General features: G+C 38.9%; 1 pseudogene; it reads left to right on the forward strand.

Moving 5' to 3' along the window:
* The first annotated feature begins 8262 nt into the window (after positions 1-8262).
* On the forward strand, positions 8263-9211 carry LOC118841294 (annotated as a pseudogene).
* The last annotated feature ends 1681 nt before the right edge of the window (positions 9212-10892 follow it).

Below are 10892 nucleotides of genomic sequence, written 5' to 3' on the forward strand. Positions count from 1 at the left end.
CATTTTTGTACCCCTTACAAAAAGGATTTCTTATACTCTTTTAATTATCTATCTCCTCTTTCTGTTTCTTCTAGATTCTCATTCTCTGGTTCATGACCCACATAATTATCTCATCTTTCTCTTTTTTCTGTATTCCTCATGCAGTTAAAGCTTCCCAAGTATCCATTCTAAGGTCTCCCCTCCAGGCATTTTCTGCCCCTGCCTTGTAGGGCTTGCCTCATGGATTCCCCTTTTCCGCTATGTCTCACTTCCAGAACATTTCTAATTATTGCAGGTATCAGAGAGGACATTGTCTTATGATCAGGCCTTTCTCTCACTATGTCCCTGATTATTCAACCCACCACTGAGCTATATGCTCCCCTGATTACCTTTTCTCCCACATTTGCCTCAAAATTCCTCCCTGAGTCCATGCTCTCCCACTCCCCCAGGTACCATTTACCCCTAGTGATTCTAACTACCCCCTTCCCAATTTAGGATGAATGGACTTTTCAAGCATCAACATACCCATTGTAAAGTCTTTTTCTCCCTTCACAGACTATCTATGTTTATCCATAGGATCCATTAGTGGAACCCTCTCCTACCACCAAAGTAAGGCTTCCTTTCTTTACTCCTCTTTTCAGTCTTTCCCACCTCCTCCTTCCCCACTCCTTGTAGGCTCTTCTCCACCATAGAGGTTACCTTCCTCTCATTGCTAACTTTTGACCAGCACATCACACACTTCTCCCTATCTCCTGTTCCCCTTCACCCTTGTTATGTTATCTCTCATGTTGTAATGCAGTTAAAAAAAAACCAACACAAAAAACCATAGATTCCTCTGAGGCAGGATGTCATCAGCTTCTCTTCATAATTCCCTTGGTCTGCCTCTTCACCGTTACTTCTACCAGATTTCCAATTTTACCCTTGTCTCCTTGTGTACATTTCGAATCTTTTATTGGTCTTTTTTTTGCATTGTTGCTTTTCTGCTGCATTTTTTCACTCATTATTTTCTGCTGTTTGGTATGTTTGGAAGTTATCTCTTCAGTTTTGACTTTCTTCATAAAAATTTCTCAAACCCTATTGTTGAATGTCCATTTTTTTTCATCTCTAGTTAAAGCTCAGATTCACACAGTAGGTCATCCTTGGCTGTATCCTGAGCTCCATTACTCTTTAGAACACATTATTCCATTGCCTCCTACATTTTCTAGTGGGTGCAAAATAGTCTTGCACTATTTGAATGTCCTTTCCTTTGCATTTGAAGGTCTTTTCCTGGTCACTTATTGTGTCGCTATGTGTCTTAGAGTTTTGCAGCCTTAATTTTTCTTTTTTTTCTGGAGGTGATTTATGAATTCTTTCAACTGGAATTTCATTTTTTATGTTCAGAAATCTGTGTAGTTCTTTTCTATTATTTCCTTCATAATGGTGTTAAGGTTTTTTGTCCTTCCTGTTCTTTTGGGAGACGAGTTACCTTTGGGTTGTTTCTATACATCCTGTCTTCAAAAGAAATACGTTTTGCTTGCATGGTGAGTAAAACTTTTATTTTAATATTATTGTTTTTTGCTTCTCTTTTTCTAGAATATCTTTGACTTTTAAGTATTTGCATTCCCAATCTATTTTTCTCTCTTTTGTTTCTTTGGCGAAGCTTGCCATTGCAGATTCCTGTTTTTCTATTCTGCTCATTATTTTTGATGTGCAGGACATAAATTCAGCTTTCATGATTCCCATTTCTCTTTTAAACCACTCAAGAACAGCATTTTGTAGTTCCATGTTCCCCAAGGTCCTCTGTCTTATCAAGTGTTGGATCATTTTCCTTTGTTTTGCAGTATTTATTCATAGATGCCTGAATTCATTTACTAGATCTGGAGGCCATATTCCTCCTGTTGTTATTCTTTTTACTGTTAACTTATCTATGTTCAAGTCTTTGAGTTTTCTTCTTCCTGAAATCTTTGGTAAATTCAATCTTTTTTCCCCCTTATCTTCCCTTAACACTCACTTTCTGACTCCTTACCCACTGATTATGGTCCTCTTAGAGGCTGTATCTCAAAGCATTTCAGCCATCTGGGCAATTCAGGGTTTATCAACCTAAGTTTCTTCCCCCAATTGGCTTTTGACTAGCCCTAAATGGATACTGTGCTCTTTCCCTCAGGCTTGGTGAAGTACTTAACATCACCCCTACCCACCCCCCAACACACACACACACACACACACACACACACACACACACACACACACAGAGTCCTATCCTGGTGTCCTATCCTGCTCCGTCTGTTCCTTTGTTCTTTGGGCTGGCACCAGTAGGTCATAGCTTTGCAGCACTGGTGTTACAGGGTTGTGGCCATGGGTAGGCTTTTGCTTCCATGGTGCTGTGGCCACCTGACAATTTGTTGTAGCCAAATTTCTACAGGCCAGAGGTGGGGTCTCCATGGCATTGGAAAGAGGGAGAGGGGCTATAGTACAGGAATGGGTTTTGTTGTAAGCCTGTGTCATGTCTTTGTTTCTGCTAGTGCAGCCTCATTACTGGTAGAGTGGGAGATGGGGGAGAGGTACTGAGTGAGCTCAGAGTCAGTGTTACTTCATGGGGTTTTGTTTTGTCTTATTTTACCTTCTTTGGATTCTGGGTATCCTAGGCTATGGAGACAACTGATGTTGCTTTATCTTTGATAATTTCTGTTTTAGAGAGATCTTGGGAATCAGGGAAAATGTTCACTGCTCTATTTTGTTGCTTACATGACCTGGCTCTCCAAGTGCTCCTATTTGCAAACAACATGCTCATTGCATTAAGCCCTAAAAAATTGTAGAATCTCTTAAATGAAATCCATAATCATGCACCCAAGTTCAGCCTGACAATTCTCACAATAAGAATCAAATGAAGGATGCCTATCATATTTTGGTATAGATAGCCCACTGTACTAGTCCAATATCTGTCTTGGACAGTTTACTATAGATGGACAGTTATTCAGCCCAGATTTCATTAAAAGGAAGAAAGTATCCTGGATTATATTTGGAAGATTGTGTAGCACTTTTGATGATGATGAACTTTCTCCTGGAACAAAAACCCATGTGTTCAATACCAGCATTCTTCTAGTAATGTAATATATCATTGACCATCATAGTCTTCAAGAGGCAATATGGTTTAACAGACGGGGTGTCAGATGTAGAGTCAGGAAAACCTGAGTCTGAATCCTGACTCCAACATTTACATTCTTTCTTATCTTGGACAAGTCATTTTACCTTGTTTAAACTCACTTGGCTCACTTATAAAATGGGGAATAATAATAGATGCAATAGATAATAATAATAATAACCTACCTCACAAGTCTGAAGACAATAAATGAAAACCACTTTGCCAACATTAAAGCACTATAAAATGCAAAATCTTATTCAAGTAATCAAAATTGTAGGTCACCCAAAAGGCATCAGAGAGACATGTGGTGGGGCAAAACAAACTGGAGCATATCCCCAAGAACAATATGTGCTCAAGAAATATAAAAAGATGTCTTTCAAAAGTATTTTGATGGAAAAAAGAGTTGGACTGCTCAAGTAGTGAGTATATAACAGATGGAGAGCCTGCGTGAAGCACTGTCATCCATGTGCAGCAAAGTCATTGTAATTTGTGGGGTTTTTAGTGTTCTATTGTATTTTTATTACATTTTAAAATATTTGTATTTAAATAGTATTTTATTTTTCCCCAATTAGATATTAAGAAAATTTTTTAACATTCATTTTTACAAGATTTTGAGTTCTAAATTTTTCCTGTCCCCTCTTCTGAAAACTGCAAGCAATTTGATATAGTTTATACATGTGTCTATGTAAAACATATTTTCATAGTCATCACAGTTGTGGAGGAAGAAACAGATCAAAATGAAATAAAACCATGAGAAAGAATAAAGTGAAAAAATATGCTTTGGTCTGCATTCTGAGTCCATCAGTTCTTTATCTGGATATGGACAGCATTTTCCTTCATGGGTCCTTTGTATTTGTCTTGGATCACTGTTGCTGAGAAGAGCTGAGTTATTCATAGCTGATCACATGATATTGCTGATACTATGTACGATGTTTTCCTGGTTCTGCTGATTTCACTTTGCATCAGTTTGTACAAGTTTTTCAGGTTTTTCCTGAAATATGCCTGTTCCTCATTTCTTATTGCACAATAGTATTCCATTACATTCATATTCCACAGCTTGTTGAGCCATTCCCCAATTGGTGGGAATCCCCTCAATTTCCAATATGTTACCACCATGAAAAGGGCTGCTACAAATATTTTTGCACATGCAGGTACTTTTCCCTTTTTATGATATCTTTGGGAATAGCATTGTTGGATCAACAGGCATATACAGTTTGCTTGCCCTTTGGGCATAGTTCCAGATTGCATTCCAGAGTGGATAGATCAGTTCACAACTCCACCAATAATGCATTAGTGTCCCAATTTTCCTACATCCTCTCCAACATTTATCATTTTCTTTTTCTGTCATATTAGCCAATCTGATTGCTGTGAGGTGGTATTTCAGAGTTGTTTTCATTTGCATTTCTCTAATCAAAAGTGATTTAGTGCACTGCTTCATATGCCTATAGATATCTTTGGTTCCCTCATCTGAAAACTGCCTGTTCATATCCTTTGACCATTTATCAATTGGGGGATGGCTTGTATTCTCATAAATTTGACTCAGTTCACTACATATTTGAGAAATGAGGCCTCTATCAGAGGCATTTGCTGTAAAGATTGTTTCCCAGCTTTCTGCTTTCCTTCTAATCCTGGTTGCATTGGTTTTATTTGTATAAAAGCTTTTCAATGTAAATAAATCAAAATTATTTATTCTACATTTTGTAATGCTCTCTATCTCTTGTTTGGTCATGAATTCTTCCCCTCCCCATAGATCAGACAAACAGACTATTCCTTGCTCTTCTAATTTAATTGCTTCATTGTCTATGGTACCTTTTAGCAAGATGTAGTTCTCTTCCTAATCTCTTTTAATTATGTATATTTTTGCTTTTACTTTAAGATCACGATTGCTACCCCTGATTTTTTAAATTCAACTGAAGCATAATAGATTCTGCCCTAGCCCCTTACCTTTACTCTGTGTGTAAGCTACATATTGTAGAATTTTCCAATTTTTCTTCTACCTCTCTTACATGATTTTTAAGCTTCTTTTTGAGCTCTTCCATGAGATCTTTCTGGGCTTGAGACCACTTCCCATTTTTATTAGGGGTTTTGCCCATCATTGTTGTCCTCTTCTGAGATTATGTCTTGGTCTTCCCTATACTAAGTTCCCCATAAGAACTTTCTATGGTCAGATTCTTTTTCTGTTGCTTTCTGCTAATTTCCCCCCCCCCCTCCACTTTTTTTGGCCTTTTTCGTTTTGTAAGAAATGGGAGGAGGAGTTTTGTTTCCACAGAACTGAAGGTGTACTTCCCCCCCTCCCCCACCCCAGCTTTAGCAGAAACCAGGCCTCAGGTTGGTCAGGCGAAAGGTCAGAGGTTTGTACTAATGCTTAAACGTGCCATTTGAGGAGAGCATGATGTATAAATGTAAATTATAATTAAAATGCTCCTGACTTCCCAACGAGTCTTGCTTATTCCTAGACAATGTGAGTATGTTGCTAACAGTTGGGTGCTCCTCGTGGGATCACTATAGCATCAGAAGAAAGAGGTATTTCACACAGAGAATGGGTGGCGCCCCCACTCTTTTGCAGTGGGACCTAGTATCTGCAGGTGAAAATTTCCTTCTTCAAACTGCTAATTTCCCAAGAGTATTTTTCTGGAATCCTTAGGAACCCAGGAACGTGAGTAAAGGGGGAAAAGGAAAGGAAAATGGCCATAGACAGCACAAGTCAGGTGCCTGAGCAAAGTTGAGGAGTCCTGCTTTGTCGTGTCTGTATTTGCTCCAAGTTGAGAAATAAGATTTGCTTGGAATGGGGAAAAGAGCTCTTAAAATATTTGACCTAGGTGGGGAGAATGGATTTCTCCTGGTGCTTTGAAGAAAAGCACTGGTGGGTTGACCCAGGGAAAGTGCTGCTCTAAACCCTGGAGCAAGCTCTCAAGAAATCCCAAACAAGAAACAGGGAGTCTTTGTGAGGATTGGCTCTGTTGAGTTTGCAGGGTTGAGGGAGGACAAGAAAACATAAAGGAAGAGAGCTCTTAGAAGTTATTACCGAATTGGAAAGAGAAGAAAGCTGGGAGCTCTGAATTAAAATTTGATTAGGTCCTAAAGGTTTAAAAAAATCTGTGTGTTTGCATTAACTCTAACATCAAACAAAGTGTTCTAAAAACTGTAGAAGTAAAGGGGTTCTTCTGTATAATGGGATGGTTGCTTTGGGGATTCAGTGGACCACTTAGAATGTGATTAAAAATTGTTGGTCATTTTAACCTTTTAAGTTTTAAGGTAAAAAGAAAGCAGCTGGGAAAAGGAAAAGCCTGGTGAGTATAATATTTTTTTTTCTTTTATTTGAAATGTTTGAGGCAACTTGGGTCAAGATGAGGAAAGAAAGATTGAAATTGGAGATACAGAGGGGAAAAAAAGTTTCAGTAAAGATTGGGAAAGAAATTGAGATAGAAGCTAGAGGTGAAGGGATTTGGATAGGGGTTGTAGACTTGTGGCTTGAGACCATCTGGAATTCAGTCTGTGTGCTGCTCTTAGCTGCCATGTGCTCTTGGCCACCCTCCTCACCCCCCACTCCAGCTTAGAAGACTTGGTGTGTCAATCAGGAGCTGAAGCTAAAGAAACTTATAACCTGATTGGAAAATAGGGCTGATTAGTTAGTGATGAAAGGTTTCATTTAATCTGGGTATTGACTATGAGAAAGATTTTGATTTGTATAATCATTAAGCTTTGCCTATGTAAAGTGTGATTGAATTTTGTTTCCACAGAGATTATATAAAAATGTGAAGTCTTACTGTTGGCTAGTGGTAGGAAGTTAAACTTCATTCCAAGGAAGCTGACCTTCTGAATTAGCATATCTAAAAGGCTGGCTCCTTTGTTCTCAAAGGGATGCCAGGCCCAAAGTAATTTACCCATGGCTGAGCTCTTTATTATGGATAATCTTGTGTTCTTCTTCAACTCACCCTTGTCAATCCTCCTCAGGAAGTGAAAGGGATCCCTCTCTCATGCTGAGGCAGACAAAGGGAGGGGAAACTAAAAATGTTTTAGCTTGGGCCTTTTACTTGAAAGGGAAGTGGCCCACCTTTTTCAAATTCCTTAGGCCTTTTGTTAATTCAAACCTTTTTGTAAAAACTCTGAAGAATTGCAGTCAGGGATTGGAGTGCCTAAAGCAGAGTTTGGTGAAAGCTGACCAATGAGGGTCAGGGTGCCAAATTCAAATCTGGATGGTTCTTAAAGCAAATAATGATATGAAATAAAGTTTTTTTTTTTTATAAGTTCATTCATGGCCAGGCAAATATTCCTAATACCTGGGCCAGAGGTAACAGTTGGCTAGGAGAAGCTCAACAGTACTAAATAAATAAAGTATATTTAAGGTATTAATATATAAATATCAGAAGTATTAGGATCAATAATTTCAATATATGATAATCTGAAAATGTAATTGGAGTCATCTTATTTCTAAATTGTATTTTTAGAGTTCTCTTAGGCTGTAAAATTTGAGAGACCCTTGTGAGGTCTGAATTTTGTTATATATGAGTTGATCTTTTAAAAAAGGGTGTGATAAAAATGTAATAGTTTGAAACTGTTATGTTTGGTTATGCAAGTTTTAAATACATAAAAATGTTTAAGGCATTAAATTTGTATGTTTCAAACATACATTTGTATGGTTTAAATGTTGTTAAGAATTGTAAAAAAAATGATGGATGAGTTAAAAAGTTGTTATTATTGTGAATAGAAAATTTGGAAATTTCGTGATATCTAGAAATTCTGTAATAAGAGAGAATTGAGTTGTGGGAATTTATGAAAAAACTTTTTTTCTACTCTCAATGTGGTTAGATTAAGATTAATCGGGTGTCTGGGCGGCTAGGCAGCAGGCCCTGCCCCCGAAGGGGAGAAGTGGCGACTCCACGGGGCTGGCTCCAGGTATCTGCCGCGGTTTGTGAGGCTGCCACAGGCCCCTGCTTCTGGCGGCCCCCCGCATGCATGATGATCGGGAACAGGGCAGCCACCTCCGCCATCTCCTCCTCTTGCTCCTCCTCCGATGCCGCCTCCTCTTCTTCCTCCTCCTCCTGGGTCGGGCTAATCCCCGGCCACCTTCTCCTGGGCTGGGCCCGTGGTGCATCCCCTCCTGGAGCCGTTCCCTGCTGCCACCACCACCTCCTCATTGACCCTCGTGCACCATAGGAGGCACAGGTTCCAAGATGTCCAACCGAGTGGTCTGCTGGGAAGCCAGTTATGCCGGAAGCTGGTGCACATCCCCAGGTCCTCAACTGAATGCACAGTTAGAAGGTTGGCCTTCACAAGTACAATCCACAAAAAGACCTGCCAGAACGATTATTGCCCCCCAGGAAGGATATACTTACTGTGGGTCTTGTGCTGCTCATGCTTACAAACAAGTGCATCTATCTATTACCCAGAGAATATTCATCCTTGGGTCTTCCCACCATATGCCCCTATCTCCATGTGCACTTTCCAGTGTGGATATACATAGAACACCTCTGTATGACCTTCGTATTGATCAAAAGATTTATGGAGAACTATGGAAGACAGGAATGTTTAAGCGCGTGTCTCTGCAGACAGATGAAGATGAACACAGTATTGAAAGGCATTTTTCCTTATACTGCTAAAGCCATGGAAAGCCATAAGGATGAGTTTACCATTATTCCTGTATTGGTTGGAGCTCTGAGTGAGTCAAAAGAACAGGAATTCGGAAAACTCTTCAGTGAATCTCTAGCGGATCCTAGTAATCTCTTTGTGGTTTCTTCTGATTTCTGCCATTGGGGTCACAGGTTCCGTTACAGTTACTATGATGCATGCCAGGGGGAGATTTATAGATCCGTTGAACATCTAGATAAAATGGGCATGAGTATTATAGAACAACTAGATCCTGTATCTTTTAGTAATTACTTGAAGAAATACCATAACACAATATGTGGAAGACATCCCATTGGGGTGTTACTAAATGCTATCACAGAGCTCCAGAAGAATGGAATGAATATGAGCTTTTCATTTTTGAATTATGCCCAGTCAAGCCAGTGTAGAAACTGGCAAGACAGTTCAGTGAGTCATGCAGCTGGAGCACTTACAGTCCACTGAAGCTCTGAATACTCAGGGATACCACCTGCACATACTCATTCTCTAAATGGAGTCCCAGCCTAGCCCTTACAAAGATACAGTTCCTGGTCTTTGGGGATACTGAAACCTCAAAATTAATAGAACTTTCTTCTCTTCTTTTCTAGTAGGTGTAGTCCTTCCTTAATTTCAACTCATTATAAAATGCTTTCTTATCTAAGACAATGGAAGGAGGGAAGGCTGGCATCAAAAAATGTTATGATTTTAAAAAGTGATGGTGGATGTAAAGTCATGGTGGCAGATGGTCCTTCAAATACAACTGTAAAGCATTTACCATATTCTAAATCTGCACTCTTTGCAGACCTGTGCACAAATATTCAGCTTTCAGAATAGCTTTGCAAATTGTAAACAAACAAAAAAGGGTGGAAGCTTTTTAATAATGAAAATTGCATTTATAAATGATCTGTATTAGAATATAATAAATCTCCAGTATAGTCAACTACTACCCATGTTGTACGACAGATACCGTCTATTTTAGTTGTTAATAAAGGGCTTCACAACTCAAAAAAAAAAAGAATTGTACTTAATCAAGAAATTGAGGCTGTTAACTAAAACAAGGATTTTGGACTTAAATTCCTGAATTTTATGACTCCCTGGATGGGACCAGGGATAGAAGATAAGGCAGAGACAGGAATTCTAAAGGAGTTGAAGTGTAAAAAGTGGGGACTGTGTTGAAAAGCCAGTCCCTTCCCCCACTTCCCCTCCTCTCCTTTGGTCTAAATAAGAAGAGAGCTTGATCTGTGCCCACCTGGTAGAAGGGAAGGAAAGGGGAGAAGCAACAGTTACTGGGGTTTGAGTTTTTACTGAAAGAAAGAGAACAGTAGGGGTCAGAAGCCTCACAACCTGGCTTCTTAAAGACAGCAGAACTGATAAGATTAGATTTGAGATGGGGTTTGTTTTGGTAGTTTTTAATTAGTAAAGCTTGCCATCTGATGGAAAAGAACCCACTCTCAGGGGTAGATGATAATGGCAGATCTCTGTAATCAGAAATAAGTAAGTAGTGATAAAAGGAAAGGTATATACCTACAGATGTAGATGTTGGTTTCATGGGGAAAAATGGAAAATTGGATAAATGCAAATATGTGAAAGATAGTGTTGTTTTTGGATATTGGTGGGAGTAGTTTGGACAGGGGGAAGAGAGGTTTGTGAAGTGAAGGTGCAAATGTAAGGTTGAATCATTATCCTATCAGCTAAGGCTGGGATTTAAAGTTACATTGTATCTATGTGAGATAGAGTCCTTAGATGTTTTAAAATGATATAAGAGCAATTAGGTATTAATACAAATAGTGTAATTAATCACTGGAACTAAATCAGAGACATCTTCAGTTTAGGGAAAAGAATTTCAATGTAAGTCTCTTTAAGACAGATAAGTTGTAGTGTGCCCACAGTGGCGTGAATATATGATGAAGTAATTGACACAAAAAGACAAAGACATGGGGCTAGGCGAGCCGTATAGTCAAGCTATAGACTGATTTTAATGGAGTTACTGACAGTATTTTATACAGGTTAATTACTGAGTCATCCTGACTTCAAAGAAAAGTACAATAAAGCACTGATTAAGTTTTTTATCTCCTTGTTCCTAGGAGTGAGACACTATTTTTACTCAAGGCTAACCAAATTGAAACATTGAAGTTCTCTCACATATACATAACCAGACTGAAACTTTTCTGTCATCACCCATGTGGTC

The sequence above is a fragment of the Trichosurus vulpecula genome, chromosome 3 (genome assembly GCF_011100635.1).
Source record: "Trichosurus vulpecula isolate mTriVul1 chromosome 3, mTriVul1.pri, whole genome shotgun sequence".
NCBI classification, from domain to species: Eukaryota; Metazoa; Chordata; class Mammalia; order Diprotodontia; family Phalangeridae; genus Trichosurus; species Trichosurus vulpecula.